This window comes from Bos indicus, chromosome 9 (assembly GCF_029378745.1).
Source record: "Bos indicus isolate NIAB-ARS_2022 breed Sahiwal x Tharparkar chromosome 9, NIAB-ARS_B.indTharparkar_mat_pri_1.0, whole genome shotgun sequence".
NCBI classification, from domain to species: Eukaryota; Metazoa; Chordata; class Mammalia; order Artiodactyla; family Bovidae; genus Bos; species Bos indicus.
In genome coordinates, this window is record NC_091768.1 from 32,810,977 (window position 1) to 32,825,235 (window position 14,259).

The 14,259-nt window shown below is 43.6% G+C and overlaps 1 non-coding gene across 1 annotated transcript; it reads right to left on the bottom strand.

The window, feature by feature from the left end:
* Nucleotides 1–2,073: 2,073 nt before the first annotated feature.
* LOC139185031 (U6atac minor spliceosomal RNA) lies at nt 2,074–2,199 on the bottom strand. The gene has a single exon (XR_011568623.1). It is a non-coding gene; the product is annotated as a U6atac minor spliceosomal RNA (small nuclear RNA).
* Between the last annotated feature and the right edge of the window lie 12,060 nt (nt 2,200–14,259).

Here is a 14,259-nt window from a genome sequence, read left to right on the forward strand (position 1 = left end):
GGATTTAAAAAAATTTATCTGTATTATCATGAATAATAAGCTTTCTGTGAAATTCAAACCTTTCCTTTTACATTTATTTATTTTTGGCCTGCCCCCATAGCATATAGGATTAGTTCTCCAACCAGGAATTGAACCCAGGCCCCCTGCATTGGAAACATGGAGTCTTAACCACTAGACCTCCAGGGAAGTCCCTGGGCCATGGATTTTAAGAAATAAATGTGGTTTACCATCCTTTCTTCTCATCTCTTCTGGCTGGAAACAGATAAGACCCTAGGGAGCCACAAGATGGAAGGAATTGAGTTCCTGAAATACCATGTGGAACACAGCTGCCCACTGACCAGATTCTTCTGCTTCAAACTATCACATGAGCAAGGAATCATTTTCTGTTGAGTTTGAGCCAAAATGCATATTGACGTCTGCCTGTTACAGTAGCCAGCCCATCCAAATTAATTGACTGCTTCTTGATCTTACGATGTATTTAACCTTTAGCATGGCTGACAAACTCCCGTGGATGTAGCTCTTTCAGTCTCGTCGCAGTAGGTGAAGCCTCAGGCTCTGGAGCTGGTCTACATGGTTCATGTTTGAGCTCGCAAACCAGCTTTGTGACTTTGGATAAAGTACTTGAGTTCTCTGTGTCTGTTTCTCTTCCTCCAGAAGAAGAAAATTTTGTTAAGAACTCCGAACAGTCTGGGAATTTACCCTACTCACCAGCCAGCTTGCCTCTCTTCCATGGATGCTGGCAGAAGACACAAGACTCTCAGGTCAGAGGAAAAGGGTGCTATCATTCCCAGCACAGCAGATGACATGAACTTCATGTTTGAATTGGTTCCCCTTATCCTGCAAGATCCCCAGGGTGAGGCGATGCAAAGCCAGGTAGATGCTGCACACGTGGGGCATTTGCATCACAGCTGAAAACCCTGAGCTGAAGAATCCTAACTCTTGAAATGGCTGTGAGCAAATCTGCCAAAACTTTGGTCTGGCAGGGGACATTATCCTTTATTATAATAGAAAAATAAAGTAAACAAACCTGCCTCTGCTCTGGGGAAGAAACAATCCCTATCTTCCCAGGGAGCCATGTCTCCCAACAATATTGCCTCCTCTTCAGATTGTTACAAGGACTAAATCCGTTAGCACCTAGAACTGCTTACAATCATGCCTGGTATGAAATAAACCTCCAGTAACTGAACTGATGTCCTTCTAGTCCACCTGCTTCTTTTTTTCATTTTAATTTATTATTGAGGTAACATTGGTTTATAACAGTATATAAGATTCATGTATACATTCTATTTCTATTTCTGTATACATTACTCCTTCAGTTCAGTTCAGTTCAGCCACTCAGCCATGTCCAGCTCTTTGTGACCCCATGGACTGCAGCACGCCAGGCCTCCCTGTCCATCACCAACTCCCGGAGTCTACTCAAACTCATGTCCATTGAGTTGGTGATGCCATCCAACCATCTCATCCTCTGTTGTCTCCTTCTCCACCTGCCTTCAATCTTTCCCAGCATCAGGATCTTTTCAAATGAATCAGTTCTTCGCATCAGGTGGCCAAAGTTTTGGAGTTTCAGCTTCAACATCAGTCCTTCCAATGAATACCCAGGACTGATCTCCTTTAGGATGGACTGATTGGATCTCCTTGCAGTCCAAGAGACTCTCAAGAGTCTTCTCCAACACCACAGTTCAAAAGCATCAATTCTTTGGTGCTCAGCTTTCTTTATAGTCCAACTCTCACATCCATACATGACTACTGGAAAAACTATAGCTCTGACTAGACAGACCTTTGTCGGCAATGTAATGTCTCTGCTTTTAATATGCTGTCTAGGTTGGTCATAACTTTTCTTCCAAGGAGCAAGTGTCTTTTAATTTCATGGCTTCATCACCATCTGCAGTGATTTTGGGCCCCCCCCCCCAAATAAAGTCTGTAGCTGTTTCCACTGTTTCCCCATCTGTTTGCCATGAAGTGATGGGACCAGCTTGCTTACCACCAAAATCTTAGTTTCCATGTGTCACCACACAATGGAACCCCTCTGGTAGCCACTAACCTGTTCTCTGTATGTATGTTTCTATTTTCATTTAAAAACAATGGTTAGATGCCACAAAATAGGTGGCAATGCTTTGACCATACGTGAGTTGTCAGGTCCAACGGCTTCTTCCATCCTTGTCAGTGGGAGTGCTAACCTTCTTGCCTTTCCTATGACACTCCACCTACTTTATATGAGCCATTCTGAGCTGCTTTCATTCACCCAAATGTGTCACACGTTTTTGTGGTTTTTTTTTTTTTTTTTTTTAACCTGTGAGCTTTCAAGCTGACTCCTGCATCTGGAACATTCAACCACACCACCCACCCCATTCCTGCTTCTCCTTCACTTTCACCCCCCGCCCCGAGCTTAGGTGCCCCCGCTCTGGCTCACACCCTCCGCTCCCTCTCGTTCCCTCTCAGAACGCTTAGCAACCTTCAGTGTTGATGTTGTTTACATTTCTTAAACTCCCCAGGAATGTAAACTCTGGGAGGCTAGAGAAAACATGAAGTTACAGAAAGGGCTCTGGCTAGCTTAAAGAAAAGGGAGAATTTATTGGATGGTTTCTGGGTTATCTCCTGGGATCTGAACTGGAATTGAACAACCAAGAACATGGGAAGGGAAGGGCCCAATGAGCTCTGGTGGTGACCTCAGCAGGAAGTGTCCGCAGACCCACTTGCTTGACTGATCCCTAGGAATTAAGTGTATCTTTTCCAAATTTCACAGAGAAGGCAATGGCACCCCACTCCAGTACTCTTGCCTGGAAAATCCCATGGGCGGAGGAGCCTGGTAGGCAGCAGTCCATGGGGTCGCTAAGAGTCAGACACGACTGAGCGACTTGACTTTCACTTTTCACTTTCATGCACTGGAGAAGGAAATGGCAACCCACTCCAGTGTTCTTGCCTGGAGAATCCCAGGGACGGGGGAGCCTGGTGGTCTGCCGTCTATGGGGTCGCACAGAGTTGGACATGACTGAAGTGACTTAGCAGCAGTTTCCAAATTTCAAAGGTTAGAAAGAGGATCTGAGTTCAGCTTGGGTAAGGTGATCACCCTTGATAAGTCAGCTATGGTCAGTGGATGTAGTTACATAATACAGACATGGTCATGGAGGACCATTCCCAATGTAGGGATGTCAAACTGGGCCAGTCACCCCCAAGGATGATCTACCACTGGGAATATGCCCAACACGCCCTTTATTCCTGATGCCAGGCTTGCTGTCTCCAACTTCTTCCCCCGTTGCAGTGGGACTATTAGAATATTAAGTTATCATCTCTTGGCTTCAAACCCACTGGTACTCTGTTTAGCAACACTGGGGCAGGGTCTCTGTGAACCGTATTTCTGCCCTGCTAGGTGGATCCCTGCCAGGCTCCGGCACCAGGGGCCTTAGGAGAAGCCTGTAAGACTGGAGGTGGGAGAAGAGCAGCTTCCTGTTTTTATTGGTGTGATTCGCCCACCTCGCCTCTTTACCCAGCTGTGCCGGTTCATTCCTGCAGCAGCATTTGAATTCAGCTTGCAGTCTTTACAATACTTACAGAATTACTTTCATCGAGTCCACTGATACCAGCACCAGCCAAGCAACGCCCCCTCAGAAGGTGGGATCCCAGTCACATGGGTCTTCCCTGAGCATAGGGACACTGACACTAGCTGAGCAGTACTCTTCCTCAATGTTTGGGGGTCCAAATACCACAGCACCCCCTGCCCCACAAAGCTCAGAGATGCCAATACCAGCTGAGTGGCACTCTCTTCAAGGGTCTGAGATTCAGCTTCAAGGGGCTTCTTCTGCATCTTAGCAACTTCTTCTCCCTGTATCTCCAACCCCTAGGGGTAGCAGCTGCCTTCTATAGTTCCCACTCCTGTGATAATGTACTAGTCTCTTCTTGCCTTTTCATTTATTTAGCTAATAACTCTTTACGTTAAACTCTATTAAAATAACTGATATAATTTGTTTTCTGTCTGGAACTTGACTGATAGATATATGGGATGATTTTCCTACAATAGAAATCTGATCAGATTTCCGTTTTGCTTAAAATGCTTCAGTGATTAAACCAATCCTTGCACTATTCATAACAGCCGAAAGATGGAGACAACCCAAATGTCCATTGGCAGACAAACTCCACAAACTAAATGTGGTATATCCATCCATACTGGGATGTTGTTCAGCCTTAAAAAGGAATGAAATTCTGATACAAGCTGCACCTTGGATAAACTTGGAAAACATTAAGCACATGAAATAGTCCAGACACATAAGGACCCATATTGTATGGTTCCACTTATATGAGATACTTACACTAGGCAAATTCATGGGAATTAAGTAAAATGGAAGTTATGAGGGGCTGGGAGGCTAGGGGGCTGGGGGAAGGGTGAGTTATTCTTTATCAGGCACAATGTTTCTGTTTGGGATGGTGGAAAAATCATCAATTTTGGAATCAATTCTGAAAATTGAGAGTGGTGATGGCTGCCCAACATGGTGAATGTACTTCATGCCAAGGACTTGTGCACTTAAAATGGTTAAAATAGCAAATCTTAAGTATATTTTGCTACAATGAAAAAGTTACCAAAAGCAAATGCTTTAGGGGCTCTCACTGAGGAAATTGGTTCAGTGAGGGGAAAGATGTGGAGGTGTGCTTTGGGCTTTTCCTGGACAACCTTGGGCTGTGGTACTGCCCTGGCTTATGCATCTGCCATCGCGTAATCGGCGGGATCGCCTCGTCCATCCTGGGAGCACCTGTCACAGTGGGATGTGATCTCCTGCTGCCGTATGCAGCATTCTCAGCCCGCCTGCGTTCCTCTCTCCATTTGAGCAGTGCTTTTAGAGTCCCCTAAGATGGTCTGTGTGTGAGGGCTTCCCACCAGGCAGTGTATTTACTGCAGTTGTTTCTCTTTTGGCCTCAACTGGACTTTCACATGGACATTCTTATCAACTCACTTTGTTTTTTGTCCTTTGAAGTATTAGTTTCATTTTGTCTTTACTGTTTTTTTAATGATAAAACATTTATAGGAGACTTGGAAAATACAGATCACTGTTACATGTAGTTTCACTGGATATTACAATTATTTTTTAAATAGCTCAATTAAGATTTTCAGTTGGTATTTCAATCTCAAGCTCTCAAAAATTAATAGAATGAATATACAGAGAAGTAGAAGGATATAGCAGATCCAAAAAGCACTAGGAATACCTTTAGATCATGAAAGTTTTGCACCTTGTTTCATGTCCCTGGAAATGTTCCAGTGTCTCCTAGTTTATAGTCTATGAGAACTTGAATAGAATTTGTATCCTACTGTTGGGTGAAAATTGTATATATCTGAATTATGTTGAACTGGATCAACTCAATTTTTGATTCAAGATGACCATCTATTTAGCTTTTCTCTTTTTGTCATGGTGCTGAAACCCTGTTAGTACTTTCAGAAAACTCCTCTCTGTTCTATGAAGAAGCAGGAGACACAAGAACAATGCAAGCGAACTATCTCTGACATAGTGTTTTGTTTGCCTTATAAAAGTTCATTTTAACAAAGAAGTTTTGGGATCATAGATTTTCCTAACATTCTCAACTGACAGGAGGTAGTGGGGTGATAATAGATAAGTTTCAGGTCCAGAAGATTTTCCCCACCACTATCAATTCTCTTTTTAATGTCCTATTTCAGTGAAGGAAGTTTCAGGGGTACTAATAACATATGCTTTCTCTCTTTCTCTGTCAAGGAATGAGTACAATTTAGATATTCTGCCTAAGAGTAAAATAATACCAACAAATGTGAAATTGGCCTGATACTTTCATTTTCTTGCCAAAGCATATCAAGATCTGTGAGCTAGCAGTCAGAGTCTGTGAATCTAGCTAATCTAATCTTCCTCGAAGCTCTTTCTAATCTCTCTTTCCCCAGCTCCTTGAAGGCCCATTTCCCCTGCTAAATTCAATATTAGGTTAATTGAATTGGCTGTGTAATATTCAACTGACATTATCCCCATAAAATTTATTTATAAGTTTTATTGCCTAAATAGTGACAGAGTGAGATAATAGATTTTTAAAATGACTACTGTAATTAACATTCCCTAAAGAAGAAAATGTGTTTCTGACATTTAGATTTATTAAGGAAAGGAAAATAGAGTCACAAGACAGAAAAAGAAGAGAGAGAGGGAGAGAGAAGCAAGAACATTTAACTTCTAAAGTGAGGATTGGATTTTGGACAACCTCTGGGAACACTAAAGAGTGGCCACAGGCCTGGAAAAGGTCAGTTTTCATTCCAATCCCAAGGAAAGGCAATGTCAAAGAATGTTCAAACGATCACATAATTGCACTCATCTCATATGCTAGCAAAGTAATGCTCAAAATTCTCCAAACCAGGTTTCAACAGTACACGAATAAGAACTTTCAAACATTCAAGCTGGATTTAGAAGAGACAGAGGAACCAGAGATCAAATTGCCAACATCCGCTGGATCATCAAAAAAGCAAGAGAGTTCCAGAAAAACATCTACTTCTGCTTTATTGACTACACTAAAGCCTTTGACTGTGTGGATCACAACAAACTGTGGAAAATTCTTAAAGAGATGGGAATACCAGACCACCTTACGTGCCCCATGAGAAGTCTACATGAAGGTCGAGAAGTAACAGTTAGAACCGGACATGGAACAACAGGCTGGTTCCAAATTGGGAAAGGAGTACATCAAGGCTGTATATTGTCACCCTGCTTATTTAACTTACAAGCAGAGTACATCATGCCAAATGCCAGGCTGGATGAAGCTCAAGATGGAATCAAGATTGCTGGGAGAAATATCAATAACCTCAGATATGCAAGTGACACCACCCTTATGGCAGTATAAAGAGCCTCTTGATGAAAGTGAAAGCGGAGAATGAAAAAGTTGGCTTAAAGCTCAACATTCAGAAAACTAAGATTATGGCATCTGTTCCCATCAGTTCATGGCAAATAGATGGGGAAACAATGGAAACAGTGAGAGATTTTATTTTCTTATGCTCCAAAATCACTGCAGATGGTGACTGCAGCCATGAAATGAAAAGACATTTGCACCTTGGAAAAAAAGCTATGACCAACCTAGACAGCAGAGACATTAAAAAGCAGAGACATCACTTTGCTGACAAAGGTCTGTCTTGTCAAAGCTATGGTTTTTCCAGTAATCATGTATGGATGTGAGAGCTGGACCATAAAGTAAGCTGAGTGCTGAAGAATTGATGCTTTTGCACTGTGGTGTTGGAGAAGACTCTTGAGAGTCCCTTGGACTGCAAGGAGATCAAACTGGTCCATCCTAAAGGAAATCAGTCCTGAATATTCATTGGAAGGACTGATGGTGAAGCTGAAACTCCAATACTTTGGCCACCTGATGGGAAGAACTGGCTCATTGGAAAAGACCCTGATGCTGGGAAAGATTGAAGGCAGAGGAAAAGGGGATGACAGAGGATGAGATGGTTGGATGGCGTCATGGACTCAATGGGCAAGAATTTGAGTAAGCTCTGGGAGTTGGTGATGGACAGGTAAGCCTGGCATGCTGCGGTCCATGGGGTCGCAAAGAGTTGGACACAGCTGAGTGACTGAACTGAGCTGACTGGGAACACTATTTCCTGGATCTTTTTGTCATGGTGCTTCAAGGCGCTGTGTGTTGCCAATGACACAGAAAAGGGAAGAAGTGCATTTTCAATATCACGTCTGAGGCCATTGTCCAGACTCCACTTACCTTGTGTTACTCTTGCAGTGGGTGTCCCACAGCAGGCAGCCAGTGGGAATCGTGAATCCAAGGAGGAGCTGGTGCATTCTTCTCAGCCCTGGAACACAGGGGCAGACACCTTGGGACAGGTCAGGCGTGGGAGAGGCTGTGTGACTCCCACAGCAGACAGTGGCAATGCCTGGAGGCCGTGGGCTGCAGCTCCTCTATTCACTGGCCGTAAGAGCTCTGACAGGTCATGGGGTCTTTCGGTGTCTCTTTTTCCCTCTCTGTACAGTAGAGATGAAAACTACCTGCCTTTTATCTTTTGGAACTATGATTTTCTCCAGGCATACGCCCAGGAGTGGGATTGCTGGGTCATATGGTAGTTGTATTTTTAGTTTTGTAAGGAACCTCCATACTCTTCTCCACAGTGGCTGTATCAATTTACATTTCCACCACCATGCACCCCAATGTTCATCGTAGTGGTATTTATAACAACTAGGACATGGAAGCAACCTAAGTGTCCATCAACAGAGGAATGGATAAAGATGTGATACATATATATGGTGAAATATAACTCAGTCATAAAAAAGGAATGAGATTGTGTCATTTGCAGAGGCATGGATGTACCTAGAGACTGTCATACAAGAGTGAAGCGGGTCAGAAAGAGAAAAACAAATACTGTGTGTTAATGCAGATATGTGGAATCTAGAAAAACAGTACAGGTAAGCTTATTTGCAAAGCAGAAATAGAGACACCGACACAGAGAACAATTATATGGACCAAGAGCAGAAGAAGAGGGTGGGATGAATTGGGAGGTTGGGACTCACACACACACACACATATATAAACTACTATGTATAAAATAGATGACTAATGGGAACATACTGTATAGCTCAGGGAACTCTAATCAATGCTCTGTGGTGACCTAAATGGGAAGGAAATCCAAAAAAAAGAGGGAATACGTGTATCAGTGATTCCCAGGTCGTGCAGTGGTAAAGAATCCACTTGCAATGCAGGCGATGCAGGAGACATGGATATGATCCCTGGGTGGGGAAGATCTCCTGGAGAAGGAAATTGCAGTCCACTCCTGTATTCTTGTTGGAGAATCCTATAGGCAGAGGAGCCTGGCAAGCCAGTCCATGGGGTCACAAAGAGTTGGACACGGCTGAGCACAGCACCCTCGAACTCAGAGCCTCAGGGGACTAGTGCTGAAGATGGCTACAAATAGGCCCATGAGAAAGGAGAAAAAGAGGGACCACTGGGCCCTTGGATAGAAGGAGGAAAGCACCATTGTCCCCCATCAGAATGGGCCTGGTAGCAGCCATTCAACCTACACAGAGAGCAGCCCATCTGCAGACTTCCTTTCCATCTCTGTCTTCCATCTCATTGCCCCAAAGGCAATGGAGTCTAATGTGAAAAACGTGGTCAGAGATGGTGTTGCTGGGCAAGAAGAGGCATCATTTTCACCCAGTCTATGTGGGTGCGGAGACAGCAGACGGTACCAGATTTTGGGACCGAAGTGTGTAGATTTTACTAGTCAAGTTTATCAATGAGTTATCTAACATTTCTTCTGAAAAATGGGGATGAAGATACTATCTACCTTGTAGCGTTGTTATGAGGATTAAATGAGTTAAAAATTGAAAAACATTGAAGATATTGCCTGGAACATAGTAAGTGCCATGTCAGTTCAGTTCAGTCACTCAGTCGTGTCCGACTCTTTGCAACCCCATGAATTGCAGCACGCCAGGCCTCCCTGTCCATCACCAACTCCCGGAGTTCACTCAGACTCATGTCCATCGTGTCAGTGATGCCATCCAGCCATCTCATCCTCTGTCGTCCCCTTCTCCTCCTGCCCCCAATCCCTCCCAGCATCAGAGTCTTTTCCAATGAGTCAATTCTTCACATGAGGTGGCCAAAGTACTGGAGCTTCAGCTTTAGCATCATTCCTTCCAAAGAAATCCCAGGGCTGATCTCCTCCGACGCGGGGTAGCTCCTCTTGGATGCCGCCCCTGACCTCGGACTTGTGTAGCTCTTCAAGTGCCATGTAAACAACTATAACTGAAGAAGTTTATAGCAATTGTGAGTGTGTGCATGCTAAGTCACTTCAGTCATGTCTGACTCTTTGCAACCCTATGGACTGTAGCCTGCCAAGCTCTTTCGTCTATGGGATTCTCCAGACAATAATACTGGAGTGAGTTGCCATGCCCTCCTCCAGGGGATCTTCCTGACCCAGGGATCGAACCTGCAACTCTTAACGTCTCCTGCATTGGCAGACTGGTTCTTTATCACTAGGCCACCTGGGAAGCCCATGTGAGTATAATGCTATTAGCCACCTGCAACCCTGGTTCTTCGGAGGAAGTTAGGGTGGAGACACTCACTGATGCACTCATGTTTCTGATTACCCGGGATGTGGTTTTCAGATTCTGTAAAGATGGTGAATCATCTTTAAATAAAGATGGAGTGTGTGTGATTCACTGGTAAATATTTAAGGTATTCCTGAAACATGGAAACAGAAAGAAAAGGGAGAAGGATGGCTCTGTCAAGTGATAATGAACCAGACGGTTATAAAAAACACAGAGGGCTTTCAGAAGGCAGAAAAGGAGAAAACACAGAAGAGGATCAATGAGAGGGCAGGATCGATGAGAGGAAGGATCAATGAGTGGTCATGGCAGCTGGGAGAAGGAGTTGTTCGGCAAAATGGCTTAAATCACTTTTGGAGCCCGCAAGACAGAGCTGCACTCATGAGACGGTGGCATACACAGCAAGGAAGGCTTGCCCCCCTTCCCTTCTCAACTCCCTGCCACGACACCTTGATATTTTTAGCCTGTGGGGTTGGGATGATGAATACCCAAGTGGAAATAGTGTTGGAAGGAGATTTTTCTTGGCAAAATGGCAGCAAAGGCTGCCAAGTATTTTCTAAGATGTAAACAAATCATCCACCTTCGTTGGGGAAAGATTAGCACGTTATTCCTGAGTCAATGTAGGATTTTCACCTGCTGGCATTTGCAAGGCAAATTCCCCGCTATCATCATAAGCTTTTACAACCATTAAGCAATCTATTACTCAGAGAAATCATTGGTGTCCCGGCTGCTAGAATCAAATAATTGGGCAGAAATTAGGAAATAAAAATCACCTACTCAATACGAACGAGTCGGAAGGCTACAGTGGAGGTGGCACCGGTTTGTGGGTCTGAATTTTCTCTTGATTATGCAGCCAACTGCCCCTTGATGTGGCTCTGCTTTTACAATTATGAGAGAAAGGTGTGGGATCAAATGATATTTGAGATTCCTTCTTGCTCTGAATCCTACAATTCTAGGCTACTCTGAACAGAAAGCAGCTCTGTCTTTATATTTATGATAAAAACCTTCCAGAATTTCTGCACCTCTTCTCCTCCCATTTGAAATGTCCCTTTCCACCAGGGTCACACAATTATTGCCCTGACTGTACTAAAAGGTTGTTGCTGAACCACGAAAGAGGGCGTGATTCTTGGCCTCCAGAGGAGAAGAATTCAATCTGGGGGCAGTGATGAGGCTTAATCACTCAGAGATTTTGTGTAATCAAGTTTTATTAAAGTATAAAAGAGATAGAGAAAGCTTCTGACATCAGAAGGGAGCAGAAAGAGTACCCCCCCCCCCGCCCCCGCCATTAGTCTTTAGCTAGATGTTATATAGCTACTAGTAGTCTGCTAATTAGAGAAAGTAAATGTCTCAAAACTCAGAGACTGGCACCAGGCCCCTCACCACAACATGCATTTTGAGATAACATATGGCACCTGGCCATAAAGCGATTGATATGAATCTTGAAGAAAGGCAGGTTTCCAGGTAAGTAATATAGTTTCATTAACATAGATTAGGAGAACAATGTATGAGAAGAACAAACAGGTTTGTCGTCAGTTCTGAGTCTATGGTGGAACAAACTTGAAGATCAAGACATTTCAGTTCAGTTCAGTCGCTCAGTTGTGTCCGACTCTTTGTGACCCCATGAACCACAGCACGCCAGGCCTCCCTGTCCACCACCAACTGAGTTCACTCAGACTCATGTCCATTGAGTCGGTGATGCCATCCAACCATCTCATCCTGTCATCCTCTTCTCCTCCTGCCTTCAATCTTTCCCAGCATCAGGATCTTTTCAAATGAGTCAATTCTTCACATCAGGTGGCCAAAGTATTGGAGTTTCAGTTTCAACATCAGTCCTTCCAATGAACACTCAGGACTGATCTCCTTTAGGATGGACTGGCTGGATCTCCTTGCAGTCCAAGGGACTCAAGAGTCTTCTCCAACACCACAGTTCAAAAGCATCAATTCTTTGGCACTCAGCTTTCTTCACAGTCCAACTCTCACATCCATACATGACCACTGGAAAAACCATAGCCTTGACTAGATGGACCTTTGTTGGCAAAGTAATGTCTCTGCTTTTTAATATGCTGTCTAGGGTCTGGAAAATCCACTGGAGAAGGGATAGGCTACTCACTCCAGAATTCTTGGGCTTCCCTTGTGGCTCGGCTGGTAAAGAATCTGCCTGCAATGTGGGTGACCTGGGTTTGAGCCCTGGGTTGGGAAGATCCCCTGGAGAAGGGAATGGCTACCCAATCCAGTATTCTGGCCTGAAGAAAGACAGAGTCTAGGGTAAAACATAGTTCATTAACATAGCTTAAGACAAACATTTCCATGAGAAGAACACATTGGTTAGCTCAAGGTTTGAGAAAAGTTAAGTTCAGGTGGAACCAGGTGTCATTATGGCAACACAGAACTTTAAGAGAAACCTCTTTTTAAATTTGTATAGAGAAGGGGAAAAAATATAACACTAGTAGTTTCTTTCCTCCTGCTGCTCGAGAGAGAGATAAAAAATGTCGGACACTTGCAGCCTATTTCCTCCATTTGGAGACCCCTGGCCTTCCTGCCTGTTACCCTCTCAATACCTTGCTGATTTCCATCATGGTGTGTGGACTCTTCCTCTCGCCAGACCTCACAAGCTTGCCATGCTCTGGAATGTACCCTGTTTGACATACTATCTCCATTTCTCTTAACTTCAGCTCAGCCCCAACTTACCTGTCCTGCAGTTCCCTTCCCCAGAGTCATACTCTTGGCTAGATAGCTTTAAAAAAATTATGTATGCAGAAAATATTTCTCTTTTAGCAGAAGATATCTGACTTTCAGTATGGGCTTAATGCAAAGGAATGGTAGGGATTTCAGTGGCCACAGATGATGGGGGAATAGCTTACTCCCAGCAACTTCAGGAATCCCAAATCACACTCATAACCATTTGCCAAAGTGTGAAGTCTACTTGTATTTTCAGGGAATTCTACTGAAGAACCATATATCAATCACAGATATTTGTATTTTTAAAAATTATTTATTTACTTATGGCTCTCCTGGATCTTCACTGCTGAGTGCGGCTTTCTTTAGTTGCTGTGCGGTGCTCTCATTGTGGTGGTTTCTCTTGTTATGGAGCATGGGCTCTAGAGATCATGGGCTTCAGTAATTGTGGTGCCCTTGCCCAGCTGCCCTGTGGCATATGGAATCCTCCTGGATCTGGAATTGAACCCATGTGCCTGCACTGCCAGGGGGACTCCCAACCACTGAACCACCAAGGAAGTCCCAAATATTTCCATTCTATTTTTCTAGACTCCAGCTGGGTGAGAGGTATATCACAAAGGTAAATGGAAGCTTAAGTTTCAGTAGAGCTACAGAATTTTCTTAATCTTAAAGGATAGCATTACAAATTTTTTTATTGTGGAAAAATATACATAATACACATAAAATGTATCATTTTAACCATTTTCAAGTGCACAATTCAGTAGCATTAGGAGTATTCACATTGTTGTGATGGTAGTTTTATCCACAATTGTTTATTGGGAGCCATAAGTTTGAGTATATAAAAGTAAGTTATAGTTCACACCATGGAGAGCTTATCTTGTAACAAATAAACAAGATGTAAATTGGTCTCGAATTTTGAGTCAGTCTGTCTGCCTTCCTACGTTCCTTCCTTTCCTCTCTCTCTTCCTTCCATTCCCACTCTGTTCCTGAAATGGCCTCAAGTGGATTATGAAACTACAGACAATATCACAGGGTGGAGTAAATGAAAAACTATTGGGGAACATAAGGGTAGGAAAGTGAGATGAAGCCATGTGTTAGGTTAGTTCACAAAACGCGTGCCTGGGAGCCCTAGAAACACGTTAGATATAGACTTCAAAGTTTATTCTAACCCCCCAGAGCCAGTTCAGCAGAGGAATTTGATCCATTACAAGATTCGCGGTATCCTGCCTGGGACATCCAAACATAAACAGGTGCTCAGAAGCACACAGCTTTTCTTGTTACCGAGATCAGAGGAAAGTTCTCCCGTGGGTTGTACTGGAGAGGATGTGTGTGGTATAATGAACCACATCCATCTGTACCGTCTACACAGCAGTGAATTACTACAGACTTACTAATAATCTTCAATGCAATCTTTAATGGCATTGCCCAAATGGTGAGTTCAGTTAAAAAAAAAAAACAAAAAGCAGCATGGTTTCTTTTTTTGGCTCTCTACTGACCTGGCCTAATAGAGGGATGGATTTTAGTGGATCTGTGGTGGACTGGGGTGTTGGTA